At 34.4% G+C, this 18,372-nt stretch overlaps 1 protein-coding gene across 8 annotated transcripts in view; it reads left to right on the top strand.

Annotated features, from left to right (window-relative positions):
• The window catches only part of ELF2 (E74 like ETS transcription factor 2), a 114,917-nt gene that overhangs the window by 63,727 nt on the left and 32,818 nt on the right, over positions 1-18,372 (top strand). For 2 of the 8 annotated variants that reach the window (XM_027598568.2, XM_027598571.2), the window contains exon 2: positions 3,310-3,468. The exons of 5 other annotated variants lie outside the window; for them this stretch is intronic. The gene's annotated coding sequence lies outside the window, so the exon portion shown is untranslated. The remainder of the gene's footprint in view (positions 1-3,309; positions 3,469-18,372) is intronic. One more of the 8 variants, XM_027598569.2, reaches the window with a different exon arrangement.

Raw genomic sequence — 18,372 nt, 5'->3', positions numbered from 1 at the left:
TTAAAAACTATATACATATAGTTTATAGCAGGGAGCCCGATGTGTACATATTATAGATTGCCATTTAAAAAATAGTAAGTTTATACCAATGCAATCAATAGTAGATAAGTTTTGATAGAAATCTTTTAAGGTTTAGCTGAGAAGATTGAGCTCTTTAGGATCTGCTTCTTCATCTTGCACCTTAACTTACTGTATTTATCCTCTTAAACTTCCACTTTATGATGTCAGTAATAGTTTGCATTTCTTATGTGCAAGGGCACTGTTTTCAACATGTTTCTTTCCCTCAAGGGGTTAATAATTTACTTATATATAATATATATTATATTGAAAATATAAAGCAGTGTAGAATCAATAGGGTGCTACTTACAAACTCAAAAGAAATTTCAGGAGAAAAAAGTTTGATTTACAGGATTAGGGAATGTTTAGAGAAAGTAAGGAAGGAGGACAGATGGTAGGATTTGGATGGGCAGATAGGAGGTGAGTGAAAGGCACTGTAGCTGAGGGAAATATAATTAATAATGGGTGGAATATTGAAGTTCAGGGCATGTTTAGAAGATACTGAGTAAATGAGACCATGACAGGGGGTTCCATTAGGCGTTGTGACTAGATTATGATTTGGACCCAAGAGTTAGTGATTAGGCATGTAAGAAGCAAAAAGATTTGGAAGGTTTTGAGTGGAAAGTACCATGTAATCAGTATCTCAGGAGATAGTGGATGATTGTAGGGGAAGGGATGAAGCAGGACGACTAGCTGTTGTAGTATGGGTTAAGAGATGACTTGGGCAAAACAAAGTAGAAGTGATAGGAGCAGAAGGGGCTTACATAAGCAATGCTACTATGTATGCTCTAACAATACTTGACGTGACAAATTAGCGGGAGAGGCATAGTTAGGTAAGATACTAAGTTTTTTGGCCTTAAGTGATGGCCATAAGTATCATATAGGGATTTGAGGAAGGCAAGACTCTTTTGGGAAACAGATATGTTTGGTAGTGGGTGTGTTGATTTTGAGTTGAAGCAGAGCATCTAAGGAGAAATATTTAGGTATTTAAAGATGCACAAATACATAGCCAGGGTCCCGTCACAAAGGAGATGTCATACCCAAATTGGGATATGATAGAAAATCCTATTCCTGAGGTTAACATTTTTTCTTTTTTTTTTTTTTTAAAGATTTTATTTATTTATTTGAGAGAGAGAGAGAATGAGAGATAGAGAGCACGAGAGGGAAGAGGGTCAGAGGGAGAAGCAGACTCCCCGCTGAGCAGGGAGCCCGATGTGGGACTCGATCCCAGGACTCCAGGATCATGACCCGAGCCGAAGGCAGTCGCTCAACCAACTGAGCCACCCAGGCGCCCAACATTTTTTTCTTTTTAAAGACTTTTAAGTAGTTCTCTTTAGTAGAAAAGGAAGAATATTGATGGTTAGTTAGTCGTGGTTTCAGGTTCCTACTTTATTACTTACCTATCAGTGTTTAAGTTTTTGAGAGTCTGTTTCACTGTCATAAACTAGTAATTCAAGGTCATGAGGACTACATAAAATAAATATATAAAGCACAGCGCTTGTGATGTAGTAAGTGCTCCATAAGTATTCCCTTAACTTCATTAGGACCTTTCCTTATGCCTTCAAATATGGAGAAGGTCTTTTATACATTAAAACAGAACATTTGTTTACTTCTCTGTTGTAGTTTTCTCTTTCCTTTCACTTCCACTTTTTTAAAAAAACAAATGCTCTATACCTTCATTCTGTACTTTTTCCTTGTCATTCCTTCCTTAACTTACTGTGCTTTGGCACCTACATTTATCATTCTCCTGAAGCTCTTTATCAGATTTCAAAAGCCACTCCTCTGCCAAATTCAGAGACTCACAGAATCATCCAGAAGTAGATCCTTCCTAATCTGGCCTTCTTATCTTCTGAACTTTTGCTCAAATACAGTTTTCTATCAAGACTGTGATTAGGTATTATCCATTTTTTTAAGGCCCAACTACACGAAACTTTCCACAGTGATTATGGTCTACATTAAACACTCCCTTTCCTGATCCTCTGTTAGACCATCTGGACTAAGGTGCTTGATCATGTACTTTCTTACACTGTTCTTGTGTGTATTCATACTCCTTCTGTTTTCAAACTGGATATATGTCTCTCGAAGACAGGGACCGTACTTTTTAGTTTTGTTGAATATAGTATATAATAATAGTGTTTAACACATAACTGTTAGGAAATACAGACTGAAATAAATTGAGTTTTGCCTCAGTATTGCAGTATAATCAAGAACCATCTGTGTAAAATCATATATTTTCTTTTTTGTTAATATGCTAAACAGTGAATACCTTAGGGTGATTTAAAATATAAAAAGGTAGTCATCCAAAAACATAAATATGGGCATCCAAAATATATCAGCGCCATAATGTTGTCATATTATATTAACTTCATCTTAAAGTCACAGCAGGTTTTTTTTTTTAAGATCCATTTATTTATTTGACAGAGAGAGAGACAGCGAGAGAGGGAATATAAGCAGGGGGAGTGGGAGAGGGAGAAACAGGCCTCCCACTGAGCAGGGAGCCCGATGCGGGGCTCGATCCCAGGACCCCGGGATCATGACCTGAGCTGAAGGCAGGTGCTTAACGACTGAGCCACCCAGGCACCCCGTCACAGTAGGTTTTAATCATTTATGCTTACACCTAAATTCGATTTTTTTCTTATAATAAAAGCAACACATGCTCATTGGAGAAATTGGGAAGTATTACAAAGAAAAACAAACAGTGAAAATTACTCATAATCCCTTACCAGCAAGGAAACAGCAAGTATTGCTTTTTGTATTTCTTGCTGGCCTTTTTTAAATGTACATTTTAAGCAAAGTTAACTTTATGTTATGTAATACAAGTAGATTTATTAGTCTTTACTAACAGACATTGGCTGAAAGCAGTCTGTTAGCTTCCTACTCCTCTCTTCTGATCATTAGGAGTAGGACTTTGGTTTTTAACCAGGTATCAAAACATAAAAATTTGGTGTTAATAGTTAAAGAAATGGTCAAGAAAACTTAATTTCTTTTTGTGATCAACAAAATTGTGTTTAGAGATTAGTTGAAAAGATAGGTAAATGATAAGAATTTTTACATAATTCAACAAGAAAGCACTGCTTTTTTTTTTTTTAAGTGAATGAAAGTTTAGCTTTTTAAAGGGCAGTTAAAAAAAATAAAACCAGATTTCTGTCTTGAAAAATAAATTCAGGAGCCAAATTTCTTTCTTGAAAAATCTCAAGACTAAGTTGACTTCATGATGAGCTGTGATAACTTTTGTATTTGTTATACCATCAGAAATCCTCCCTGTGGCACAAAAGGACTCTTTTAATTAGAAAATATTGTTGCCACAGGGAGGTAGAAGATCGACATGAAAAACTGGGGATCTGAAAAGGAGCCCCTATCCTAGGATTACCTGAAGGTGAAACAGATTGAGCCAGAAGGAAGACAATGCTGGTAGGTTGGTTTTTAATTTACTAAGAATGTTTACAATTTTACATTTAATTACAATTATTTCAACTACCTATACCATATTTTTGTTTAAAGGGTGACAATGATTCCTCCTTTAGGAGGGAGAAATAATATAACAATATCTTTCCTCCTAAATAATTTGTTATCTCTGCTAACCCCTGCCATGTTCCTAATATTTATTTCTTTTTATAGATTAAACTCTAGGGCTATTTCATGCCTCTACTTCCTTGGAAGCTACTACTGACTGAACATCTTCAAGTCTTTTTTTTTCTTCTCTTTCTGTTATTTCTGCTTCTGAAATCTAGACTTTTTCCTACATTTTTTTAAAGAAGTGTTTTCTTTTAATTATCTATTTTTTTGAGTTTAGCCTAGTCACTAGTTTTCTAAAAAGGTAAAATGTGAATCTTAAGTTCATTTAGTTTTGATTCTAGAACTGTTTGAATTATAATTGTATTGTGATTTAGATGAGTTAGAAAGCATTGGAGAAAAGTTTTTAATATTTTAATAACTATATTTCATTTAGCCTAAGATACCATCTATTGTAAGAAACATTTTTAGACCACTAAAAGAAAGAAATGCTGCCAATTATAAATTTTAGGATACCATCAATTGTAAGATACATCCTGATTTCAGAGATGTTAAAATGTGAAAAAAGTACATCTTAGAATTAATGAAATATGGTGTCATGCAATTATGAATCTTCCTGAAATTCGTATTTACTGGGAATTGGACATTAAAATATCAGGTTTATAAAAAAATGGAGGTGAGTTGTGGTTGTGGAAGTCCATATATATGCTGAGTAAGGTCTCTAAATTTTTTACTGTCTTTTAATAGAGGGTGCTAAAGTGAAAAATCATTTAACTTTATTGTTTAAAAGTATACAAAGTAACTATAAGGTATTAAATTATGAAGAATATAGAAGAAGAAAAGGTGTTTTAATATGACACATTACTTCAGTCAATAGTGTTTTATCATAATTGTTACTTTTTAATCAGATTTTGTGATCCAAAAAGAAAATGAAATGAAGCTTCTGCTTCCTAAACTATAATTTTAAAACAGGATCCTTTAAGGACTCTGTAAAATAGCCACTGATTTTTAGTGCACTTGAATATATGTTTTACAGATTGTTATGTGAAGGAAAAAGATAGAGGCCAAAAGTAAAGAACTACTCTGTCAGTTAATAAAGCAGAAATGAAAAGGAATGATTTCAAATGGTATTTATATGTTTTAAGAATCATATTTTATATATAAAGAAAGATAAGTATATCTAGAGAACAGATCAGTAAAGAGTGTTTGCTTTTGGAAACTATAGCACTCATTCCTTTGTGCTCAGACTTTTAGTTTTTATTTTTATTTATTTTTAAAAAGATTTTATTTATTTAAGAGAGAAATAAATAAGAAATATTTATCTATTTAAATAAATAAATTAAATAAATAACATTTATTTATTACTTGAGCGGGGGGAGGGCCAGAGGGAGAGGGAGAGAGAATCTCAATCTCATGACCCTGAAATCACAACCTAAGCCAAAGTCAAGTGTTGGTTGCTCAACCAACTGAGCCACCCAGGCGCCCCAGACTTTTTAGTTTTTAAAACACTAGTTAACTTTCAATTTCACTCTATAACAATGTGTCTAAATAATAAATTTTTATTCATTTATCTTTTTTAAAGATTTTATTTACTTATTTGACAGAGAGAGAGCACAAGCAGGGGGAACAGCAGAGGGAGAGGGAGAAGCAGGCTCCCCACTGAGCAAGGAGCTGGACGTGGGACTCCATCCCAGGGCCCTGGGATCACAACCTGAGCCAAAGGCAGATAGATGCCCAACCTGCTGAGCCAACCCAGGCACCCCAAATTTTTATTCATTTAAAGGAGAGGGCAAATTTGGATTATATAGAATTTTAAATGAGCACACAAGGTTATAAATGTTGCCAAATAGGGATAGCTGAAGGTTCTTAAATGTGGGAATGCTTTAAAACATATTTCTAGGCAAATTATCCATCCATTCATCCTCTACCAGCTCTTACTGAGGGCTGCAGCATGTCAGGCTCAGAGCCGAGTGTCTTGGGGTAAACAAGACCCTGTCTTTGCTCTCACCAGGCTTTCAGCTATGTGGAGAAATGAACAATTAAACACATTATTATAATCAAATGTGATGAGCATTATGATAGGATTAATGAAAGGTTTAGGGAGTATACAGCTGGGAAATGCCTAGGAGGACAGAAAATGCCTCCCTGAGGAAGTAATATTTGAACAGATTTGAAGGGTTTGAAGTAATTAGCCAAGCAGAGTGTAGCATGGTTGGAAGTCTGGAGGAAGGAGAACATGGCCTATTTGAGTTGTAGAAAGGAATTCAGTATGGCTAGAATATGGATTATGAAAAGGAAAGGGGATTAAAATGAAGCTAAAGAGGTAAAAATCTCTTACTGCTGAGGACCTTGTAAGATTTGTGTCTGTTTGTTGGGCCTTATCTAAAGGGCAATAGGAAGCCTTTTAAGAGTTTTAAACAAAGTATGTTTCTTACACAAATTTAGTTTTTTCCCAAATAGTGCTGTAAATGAAAAGTGAAACAAGACAAGCAAAGCATTACTTAAAAATAAAGTCTGAACTGCTTAGCTTCTCATTCAGAGCTCCCTAATAGCTAGTTAACTATTTTTATCCACCTTCCACTAAATTGTCTGCCTCTATAGATCTGAGCTCTAGGTATGCCCATTGCTCAAACTAAGCTAAAAATTATAGAGATTAAAAATTATAGTTGCACAGCTAGGCTTTTTTTTCAGAATTCAAAGCTGGGTGCCTTGGTACAGTTCTGTTGCAAGAGAAGGAGTTGTTGTCCCTTATGCATCCCCCATGCCCATTTATAAACTGGGAAAGAGGCCTATGAGTTTTCTTAGGTTCATGAAAGGTCATCATTTAAAGGAGGTCAAGAACATTTTCCACACAGCTATTAACTTTTGTAGTTTTTTCATTTTTTTGTGTCATGGGCCTCTTTGATCATATAGTGAATTCAGCCTGTGGACCTTCTCACAATTTTTGTAAATATATAACATACAATATCTAGGATTACAGAGGAACCAAATACATTGAAATGTAGCTTTTAGACTATTTTTAATTGTGATATATTAATGCATATGCTTCTTTAATAATGCCTTAAGTAATGAGAGCTAGTGGCAGATCTAATTTATACCTATAATTTCATAATAGTGATGACCATAAATTATATTTTGAGGTATCTGTAACAACTATAATATGAAAATATTTATGATTTCTATTGGTTATGAAGTCATAGATACTGCCAAAACTACCATGATTTCTATTGGTTATGAAGTCATAGATACTGCCAAAACTACCATGATTTGTGCCTTTATTTAAAATTAAAGTGCTTAATTTCAATTAGAATCTAAAAAACAGTTTTTCTAGGTCTCATCTATATATTCTTTTAGCTGTCATCCACCTTTTCTCATACTTTACTGCTCTGTATTGTGCCCTACTGCTATTATTTTCTTCCTAATAACTCATAGTAGGGATCTGAAAGCCATTTTAAGTGTTGCTTATTGAATATACTTTTATGATCCCTGCTAAGGAAAAAAAAAAGGCCTTCAACTATGTAGTGGTAATTTTTTATGTCCCTTAATTGATTGACCTAATTTAATTTATCCTAAGATACTCTGATATTTGAACATTTAGTATATTTCTTTAAACCCTCATTTAATATTTTATGACCTGTTTGTGTTTTGAGATCCCCCTATTTCCATGACAAAAATTTCTGTGGCCAGTGGTTCTCAAACTTGACCATACATCAGAATCATCTGGAGCACTTGTTAAAATACAGACTGGTAACCCCACCTCCAGAACTTCTGATCCAGTGGATCTGGAATGGGACTTGAGAATTTACATTTTTAATAAGTCGCCAGGTGATGCTGATGCTGATGCCGTTGGCCCAGGGATCATACTTTGAGAACCATTACCTAGACTGTTGGGAATGACAGCACTGAAAGAGAGCTTCTGCCATCATGAAAACCCAGTTAATACAGTAGCTTTTTATGATATTGTGTTATACCCATCACAAAAGATTGTTATTGGGGGTGAAAAGATATTAAAATTCTTTTAGGTTTATATGAGATGATGTAATGAATTACTATTAATTAATTCATCAGGAAGTATTCATTGAGCATGTACTATATGCCAAGCACTATTTTAGGCATGGGCTGGAGGGGTACACAAGACAGGCAACGTACCTACATTCATAGTGCTTAGAATCTAGCAGAGAAAGCATATAAATTTGCCATATTGTAAAATTGTTCTGTCACAAATCATATCACAGAAATTGACACCTCCTGAAATTGTTCTTTAGAGTTAATATTTGCAGTTAAGCCAAGATCATTTCTTTTCAAACATTTGAAGCAGCAGATAAATTCTCCCTCTTCCTCCTTCATGTGACAGTTACTAAGTACAGTCGAGATACTGGTAAACTTAACATCTGTCGTGTACAAAGTACATATTATATACAAACAGCATCATGGCTCCTAGGGAATAAGTGATTCAAAGTTGACTAAAACATGGGGCCTGGCCTCAAAGAAGCTTACCAACTAAATTGAGAAAAACAAGCATTCAAGGAAATAATACTATGGAGTAGGGATGGTTGGGGAAAGGTGAGGAAAGACAAAGAACTGCCAAGTATGGTAGCTAACTTAAAGATTCCAGATTGCATTATTGCTATGTGGTGGGTCATTTTAAATTTCATCATAAGGGCAGAGTTGACAGTTAAGGCCTCTGGGTTTAGGGACAGAGGAGCAAGTCAAATGGAATTAAGCATTTCTAAATGTCACCATTTTAATTTTTTTATGTGTGGAAACAGTACCATGAAACTCATGAGTGGGACGCTGGGTGGCTCAGTCGTTAAGCGTCTGCCTACAGCTCAGGTCATGATTCCTGAGTCCTGGGATGGAGCCCCACATCGGGCTCCCTGCTCAGCGGGAAGCCTGCTTCTCCCTCTCCCACTCCCCCTGCTTGTGTTCCCTCTCTCGCTGTGTCTCTCTCTGTCAAATAAATAAAATCTTTAAGAAAAAAAAAAGAAACTCATGAGTGACTTCTTTTTCCCATTCGCAAAAAAATCAGGACAGTGCAAAAAAAAAAAACAACCTGTTTACAGTGCTTAATTACAACTTGGGAGTGGGGATTAGGAAATGAGATAGGGCTAATTGTTATTTTTAAAATTTTTTATGTTTCTATAATTTTTTTCATTGAGTATATTAGGGAAGAAAGAGTGTAACCCATTTCCTCTCTTTCACTTAGGCATTATTTTTTTTTAAGATTTTATTTATTTATTTGACAGACACACAGTGCGAGAGGGAACACAAACAGGGGGAGTGGGAGAGGGAGAAGCAGGCTTCCCACAGAGGGAGCCCGACACAGGCCGGAGACCTGAGCCGAAGGCAGACGCTTAACGACTGAGCCACCCAGGCGCCCCCTCACTTAGGCATTATTAAGACAGAGTGCCAGTTTTTATAACAAATACCCTATATTCTCCTAGTTTAAGGTCAGTGTTTGATCATAATTGGATGTTTGATTTCTTTTCACTTTGTTTTTTAAAGGTTTATTTATTTATTAGAGAGAGAGAGCTCGAACGAGTTGGGGGGGCAGAGGGAGAGAATCTTTCAAGCAGACTCCCTGCTGCGTGAGGAACTCCATGCGGGGCTGGATCTCACTACCTGTGAAATCATGACCTGAGCAGAAACCAAGAGTTGGTTGCCTAATCGACTGAGCTACCCAGGTGCCCCTCTGTTCACTTTGTAAATCAGCCAAGATACTATGCTACTTGAATGAACAATTTTAAAATTTAACTGAAAATACTTTTCATATATTTTATATTAGAGGGTGGTGATAATAGTTATCTTCCAGGATAACTTATTTATTATTGTATTATTATTACTTATTTTTTAAGAATATATTTGAACAAAATGAATTCTTTGTTAGCCAAACTTGGGAGACATTTTCTTAATACTAGGTGACCTTACAGAAGATCACTCTAGAAAGTTTTACATCAAAAAGAAAAGAGTTATGTCTCTAACTTAGTTAGCAAAAAGGTGCTTCTTATTGTACATGACATTTGACAAGACTTTTAGGAAAATCTGACTCCTTTTTCTTCTATATCACCTTTTTTTCTGCTACTTAATTCTCAGAAAATAAATATTTAGAATAATAAGTTAGAATGAAAAAATTCAAGAGGAAATCAAGGATTTGGTCCAAGAGGAAAAAGAAATCAAAAGGTGCTGATTTCTTTTTGACATTTGCTTTCCTGAACAAACTTGAAAATCCTTTTTTTTTTCCTTCTTCTCTAGAGACATTGTTCTACACTTAACATCTGTTTGGAGTTACAACATTAAGTTTTAGCTATTTAGTTTGAAAAAAAATGAGGTTGGCAGAATCACATTTGTTTTTAATTTCTTTGCTACCATTACATGCCTATTTAGGAGGCCGTCAGAGACAAGAAGACACCAATTACTATGTTTGGGTTTCATCTGCAGTCCTATTTTCTGGCAGGAGAAGCCTCCACAAAAAAAGAAAGAACTTTTGGGAAACTCATCCTTGGGAATAAAAGTCAGGGGTAGAAGCTGGTGCATTCAGCTTGCCATCTCACAAAGGGAGTCAGGAACTATAGATTGGAAACCATAAAGATCATAAAACCCTACTTTAACTTTGTCACCTTCTGTTTTTCAATAGTAATTAATAGCAAGCACTTTAACAGAAAGACTCCCTGTATACTTGTTTTTTGGGGCCCCCCAAAATAGGGAGGTTAATGAGAGATTAGTTTAATTCTGCAACTAGTCTTGGGGGAAACAGAACTCCAAAAGATAGAATGAATAGCTGAAAGGAGAAGAAAGCAGGCAGAATTCTTATACTTCTTAAAAGGAAGGAAGTAAAAGAGCAAGGGGAGTTACCCTGCTCTGAGACCATTTGTGGGGTTATCTGAGACTGCCTGTGGTACGCAGAGCATTTGTGTGTGTGTGTGGGAGCTAGAACAAGAAATTAGCTATGACCATAACTATAAAGGAGCTTGCTCTTTATTGGGGAAAATATGTAAGAAAACAACTTTTTATAACCTAAGGATCAAAAAAATCAGTGTAGTGAGAGTGAGGGGGAGAGAGCTATTAGCTATTGTAATGGAAAGTTCATAATTTACCTGAGCCTGGGAGAATAAAATTTCATTTGAAAAGTGTTACAGAAAAAAATGCAGTGACACTTGTTAAAGCATGGTAAGGAAGACTTTATTCAAGGGGAAACTATTGTGATAGGGATAGAGACCATTATGATGGGATTTTGCAGTGAGGGAGAGAGTGGGCTCAACTCCGAATACAGCATTCCCACAAATGGGAATTTATAGCCAGGATCAGGATGGGGCTCAGTGGATGGAAAATTACTGAGAGGAAATATCAGACACCGAGGGGTGGGGTTTATGGCCAAACAGATTCTTGCTGAAGACAGACCGGGATGATCAGACATCACTTGGGGGATGCGGGAGGATGAGGAACCCTACCAAATACTGAGAGTGATCAGATACAGAGGATGGGGGATTCTAAACTGACCAGCTAAACTGACTTAGCAGAGTTCTTGCTAAAATGGAATTTTACAAGGAAGTATGCAGAAGGAGGTAGGAGAAGGTTCAGGAGCCTAAGTAAAGTTTGGTAGACAAAGAATCTTTGTCCAGTAGCAAAGGATTTTCTGGTTGAGAAGTCATCATTTATACCTTCTCCTAGTCCAATACCAAAATATGTCAGTTTTACCTCCAAAATATATCTTGAATCTTCCCATTTCTTTCCATCTTCATTGCTGCTAGCCTTGACCAATCTGTGGTTGTTTTTTATTATAGAGTTACTATCTTGGCCATTGGCCTTCTAACTTCTTGTTTTCATTCTTGGCCTTTCTCCCTTTCACTCTAAGCAGTCTATGCTTTACCTAGTAACCAAAGTGACTTAAAAAATATATTTATAAAGTTAATCATTACACTCCCTTCCCTAAAACCTTTCAGTGGGTTCTAATTACACTTAGGATCATATTCAGAATTTTTAAAATGGCCTTCAAGACACTGAATAATTTGGTTCCTCTTACTCATCTAGAAACAATAACAATAATAGCTACAAAAACAAAACCCTAACATTTGAAATTTCTTTACTATATTGCTAGGAATAGTTCCTAGGGCTTCACATATTAATATTTTAATATTCTTAACAACCCTAGGCTGAATAACTTTTCCAAGGCTAGACAGCTATTTAAGTGGTGGAGCATTTAAGTGGTGGAGCAAGGATTTAAATTCAGAGGGTAAGTAGGGCTCCAGAGTCCAATCTCTGATTATACTCTGATGAATTACATACCACCCCTCTCACCGCAGTACGTACGTATGTACGTACACACACACACACACACACACACACACACACACACACACACACACACACACACACACACACACACACACACACACACACACTGTTGTCTTTTTGCATTTCAATGAATCCAAACTTTACCTTCACAGGGTGCTTACAAATACTGTTTGCTTTCCAGTTTTTCAGTTTCTTACTCCTGGTCATCCTTTAGATCTCGGTTTAAATGTCACTTTCTCAGAGAAAGATTGCCTTTAGCTGATACTCATCAATCTCAATTAGGATTGTTCTGTTATTTTTGTCTTAGCCCCCCATTTTTCTTTTTTGGTTAGCACCTACAACTTGTGCTATAGTAAACTCCCACGATGAGGTGGTAAATAATTCCAAAAACCTCACATCACATAAAATATGGCATTATGAGTTTAATAAAATGACCTGAGATAATGGTATGGAGGAAGGTGTGTGTGGAAGGGGTTCCAGGACTCAGACTAAGACATTCCAATCAGCCTTAAGGTCTGGCTGTGGTTTGGTGCCACCTGGTGGGTAGTTGTGTATTCCAGTGACGGTTGTTTGAGGGTAGATGGAAGATGGGAGCCAGTTACCATCAGTTAACTTACCTGAATTCATGTATTCATGATGTCCTATTCTATTCTATTTATGTTTATTTAATGTTTCGACATGATGCTTTATAAAATCAGAGACCTTATCCTTTGCATTTGCTGGTATTGGTCAGAGTTAGGCACCAAATAAGTTTTCAATAAATTATTTGTTGATTGAATGAGTGAGTGAATGAGAAGATGTCATGAACCAGGACAGAATGCCAGGAATTTTGTATTCTATTTAGAGATTGATAAGCAATATAGTTTAACTAGAGATTAGGCTTTGTAGAGGTATATGGCTGAGAGAAGTAAGGCTAGAAAGATAGAGTGGAACTAGATTGTGGTGGCCCTTGAATAAAATAGTTAGGAACTGTGTGAAATGTGATCTGGAGAAATGAGAAGTGAAAAGGACATTTATTTTAAGCAACTAGAACATACTAAAATAATAGAAATGGAAGGGATAGCTTCCAAAATACTAAGTTGGGGGTAGGGAATAAATTAAACTTGACCAATCCAACAAAAGTCAACAAAGGGGAAAAAATGGAAATACAAATCATAAATCAAGATAGTAGAAAAAGTCCAAGACCAGAAATTATATTAAAATAATCTGTTGTGATCTTAACATGAGTCTGTGTTATTTTTAACAGAAACACAAAACATAATGATATAAAAAGGATACAGCAATATATTCCTCTGAAAAATACTAACCAAAGGAAGCTGGTATAATAAAATAGAATTTAGGGTAAAAATTTTTAATTGGGACAGAGATTGTTCAAACTGCTAAAAGGAACAACCCAGAAAATATAATCATCATAATCTTATATGCATCTAACAACATAGCCTTGAAATACCATTTAAAGCAAAAACTTTTAAAATGGCAAGGAGTAGTGGACATGCCTACAAAACAATGAGATTTTAACACACCTCTGCCAAAATTGAAAAATGAAGCAAATAAAAAATTAAAAATGGGATCAAAGAATTGAACCACAGCACTGACAAACTTCATAAATTAGAGATATATAGAACATTGCACCTAACCTAATAAAATACAACCCTGTACACTTTTTTCAGTTATATACAGGTCAGCTTTTAATTGTGTACTAGGTCATAGAGGAATCTCAATGATGTCCAGAAAATCTGTGTCATTCAAAATATATCATTTCATCATAATACAATAAAATTAGAAATCAACAATGAGGTGAAAATCAAAATACTTTATATTGGCTCACTGATGGATGGAAGAGAAAATGAAAATTATAAAATATTTGCAACTAAATAACAATGAAAGCATTGCATATAAAAATTTGAGATGTGACTTAAGTAGAACCCACTGGAAAATTTAATAGCTGTAAATGCATTTATTAGAAAATATGAAAGATTGATATGATGAGCATATGTTCATCTAGATGGTAATAAAGGACCAACAGAATAAACCCAAATTAAGTAGAATAAAAGAAATTATAAAGATAAAAAAGTAAATATTAATGAAATAGAAAAGAAAATAGATAATAAAACCTCAAAGTTTAAAAAATAGATGAACCTCTGTATAGACAGGTCAAAGAAAAATGAGTACTGTGAAGAACAAACAATATAACCAATAGAATAGAGTTTGAAAATCATAAGAAAATACTATGAACAACCTATTGCCAAGGAATTTGAAAACCTATGGACAATTAAAATTATATATATGTATATATTTATGTATATGTATATGTAAGTGTGTGTATATATATATATGTATACACACACAGTTGACTCAAGAAGAAATAGAAAATGTTCAAGTCAACCTTTTAAGTGCTTTAATTTTACATATGCATTCCCTCAGTCAAAATTCATCAGACCCAGGCCTACTACTAAAATTTCAAGGGATACATAAGCCCTATTATATACAAACTATTATGGAAACAGTAGAAGAGGGAAAGCTTTCCAACTCATTTTATGGAGGTAGTAAACCTTTAAAATGGACCCAGCATAAAAAAAAAAATAAGTTTCTTGCTGAATTTATGTATGATCATAGCTACAAATATTCTAAATAAATAAAAAAAGTAAATCTAGCACTTATTAAAAAACACATAATGACTAAATACATACTAGGAAGGCAAAGAAGGTTATTAGAAAATCTGTTAATATAATTTGCCACATGAATAGATTAAAAGAGAAAACCTATATAATCATCCCAGTAGATCCAAAAAGCATTTATTAAAATTCACCATCTTCTGAGACTCTTAATCTCGATTGGGACTTGATAAGATGTCTATATTAAAAATTTATGGCAAATATCATGATTAATAGGGAAACAGGATGCCAGCTGCCTACTAACAAGCATTATTTCTGGGGGTTCTAGCAAATGCAAGTAAGAAAAAGAAAAGGCATGAAGATCAGAAGGGAAGAAACAAAATTGGTATTTACAAATGGTTTAATTAACACATAAATTTTAAGAAACTGTATAGATTTTAAACCTGCTTAGAGGGTTCATCAGGGTTGCTCTATACAAGAACAATGATCAGAAAATCATAAACAAGTGGTACACACACACACACACACACACACACACACACACACACACAATGCAATATTACTCAGCCATAAAAACAGAATGAAATCTTGCCATTTGTGACAACATTGATGGACCCAGGGGTATAATATGCTAAGTGAAATAAGTCAGAGAAAGACAAATATCATATGGTTTCACTTTTATATGTGGAATCTAAAAAAACAAAACAAAACAAATAAAAACCAGAAACAGATCCATAAATACAAAGTGTTGGTTGCTGGGGGTGGGGGATGGGCAAAGAAGGTGAAGGAAATCAAAAGGTAGAGACTTCCGGTTATAAAATAAAGAAGTCATGAAGATGATAAGTACAGCTCAGGAAATATAGTTAATAATACTGTAAAAACATTATCTGGTGACAAATGATGATGACATTTATCCTGGTGAGCACTGAGTAACATATAGAATTGTTGAATCATTATGTTTTACACCTGAGACTAATGTAACATTGTATGTCAGCTATACTTCAATAATAAAAATTTTAAAATAAAAAATAAAAATGAAACAAAAAAGATTCCATTCATAATAGTAAAAGAAAAATAGGTATCTAGGAATAAATCTAACAATAATATGCAATACCTTAATGAAAATAAGAATTTAACTTTTTTGAAGGGTATAAATAAGTTAAGGGATATACAACTTACTTAAGAGGAAATAGACCAAAACCATTTGATTCCTTTAATCTTTAATCCACAAACACACATGGAAAGATGGACAAGGTAAAGCTGTTAATTCTTCCCCGATTAATCTATAAATTCAGTACAATTCCAGTCAAAATCTCAAGAGGACTTGTTTTTGGAAGAATTTGATAAACTCTTAAAGATCCAAAAATAGTCTAGACAGTTCTGCAAAAGAACAAAGTATAGGGTGCTTGCCCTCCTAACTATAAGGAATGATTCTATGGCCCTAGAAAAATTTAAAATGTGTTATTAGCCTACAGCTGGGTAGTTTATTAGGATAGAATAGAGACCCCAGGAACAGAGTAAGCATGTATTTATACCTGGTGTGTAATAGACATAGATTTATAAGGCAGTGGGAAAGGACAGATTATTTAATAAATTATATTAAGATAGTTGGCTTTTTATAGAGAGAAAGGTTTAGATCCCTATTTCACACCCTCTTACTTATTTTTTCAGTTGATTTATTCCTTTCTGTCCTCTCTTCATATAAAGTCACATCTCCCTTGCTCATAAACATCAAATTTAATTTGATTAATGCATATTTTTAGCATATTGTATATATGCTGTTGTATATATTTAAGATTTACGTAAATAGTATTATGTATCTTAATGTTTCCTTCTTTTTTAGTAAGTACTGCTCTTAATATCCATGCATGTTGCTTTGTATGTATCTAATATGTTGCTGCTAATTGCTGCACAATACTCTACCACAGATATCCATCACATTTTACCTTTATAGTTGCCCAGTAATGAATACCCATCTCTCCTTACTGTGTCAGCTATTGTTGAATAACAATCTCCCCCCCCCCCCCATTTATTGACTTGAAACAAGAACTAGTTACTGATTTTCCTGAGACTGTGGGTTAGCTATGTGGTTCTGCTGAGATGGGCTGGGCTTACCTGCCTGTTTGTGGTCATCCGTGGATCAACTGGGAGCTTACTGGTCTCGGAGGACTTCAGCTGGTACAACTTAGCCCTCCTCTCTTCTTTCCGGTGATCTTACATCTTTTTCTTTTCTTAAAATGTTGGTCAAGAACTCCAATATGATGAAGAGTAGTGATACTAATTGGCATCCCTGTTTTGTTCTTAATCTTGAAGGGAGTGTATCTCAAGTTTCAACTTGAAGTTTAATGTTTGTTGTAGGTTTTAGTATATAAAGAATTCCCATCTATGCCTTTGGTTTTGTTTTTATGTTAAGTTGTACTTAAGTATGGAGTCTTATCAGACGCTTTTTCTGCCTTTTTTGGTAGGTCATAATTTTTCTTCTTTAATCTATTAAATGTGGCCAGTTAATTGATGGATTCTCAGATCTTGAACTCTCCTTGCATTTAAAGATACATGTTGCTCATCATTTTGCTCTGTTTTCCTTTAAGTTTAGGACCTTTCATAAGTAATATGGAGAGGAGGTTTTGTACTACATTTAATTTCTTTACTACTTACTACTCATTTTTTCTTTATATAATTTACACAATTTCTGTATATACTTCATCCACATTTAAACTTCATAATACTGATTTATTATTTTTATATCTATTGTATCTGTGGTTATTTCTCTCTTTTTGTTTTATATTTGCACTTTCTTTTCTTGATAACTCTTGCCAAAGTCTAACTTGTTAATCTTTTCAAAATCATATTTTGGTTTTGTGAATCTGCACTGTTTTTTAAAATTATTCTTTTCGGGGCACCTGGGTGGCTTGGTTGGTTAAGCATCTGACTCTTGATGATCTCAGGGCTGTGAGATCGAGCCCCGCACTGGGCTCTGCACTGGGTGTGGAGCCTGCTTAAGATTCTCTCTCTCCCTCTCCCCTGCCCCCCTCCCTCTCTTTAAAAAAATATTATTGTGCCCTATTTCATTTTTCCTATTCTTTATTATTTCTTTCCTTCTATTTCTTTGGTTTTGTTTTGTTGATTTGTCCATCTTTATGAATTGAATACTTGGCTTGTTTATTTTTAAACCTTTTCATCTCCTGACCTCTAAGTTCTGTTTTAGCTGTGTCACACCTATTTGACATATTTTAATTATAATTCATTTCTAAATATTTCTTAATTCCTTTATTATTTCCTTTTTAACGTACATTGTAAGGTAAAACACATATTAATTTGACTACATCAAAACCTAAAATTTTTGTAGGACAAACGATACTATAGCCCAATCAAAGTAAAAGTCAAACAGCAGGCTAGCAGAAGATATTTGCAACACATATCTAAATTATTTTCTAGAATATCTTAATATTCTACACATGAATAAGACAAAAAGTATCATAGAAAAATGACAAAGGCTATGACTAGGCAATTTATAAGGGAAATATTAATAGCCAGTAAGTATATGAAAAAGTATTCTCAGTACTTATTAAGTATATGCAAATTAATACAACAATGACGGTTTTCTTGTCACCCAACAGATGGCAGAAATTTTAAAGTCTGATTATATCTTGTACTGACAAGAATTTGAGAAAAGTGGATACTCTTAACACATCACTGGTGGAATTTTGGACTTCCACAGCTACTTTGGAGAGAGTAACATATAAAATTAAAAATGCACTTACTCTATTATATAAAAATTCTATTTGTACGTAAAAATTTCTATTATATACTGTGGAGACACTCTAGCATACATGTTTAAAAAATATGGAGGGGAATTTTTTGTAGCATTGTTCATAAAAGTGAAAAGTGGAAATAC

The sequence above is a fragment of the Zalophus californianus genome, chromosome 2, assembly GCF_009762305.2.
Source record: "Zalophus californianus isolate mZalCal1 chromosome 2, mZalCal1.pri.v2, whole genome shotgun sequence".
Lineage (NCBI taxonomy): Eukaryota > Metazoa > Chordata > Mammalia > Carnivora > Otariidae > Zalophus > Zalophus californianus.
Note: the sequence above shows the minus strand (reverse complement) of the source record. Positions and strands in the feature narration are given on the sequence as shown.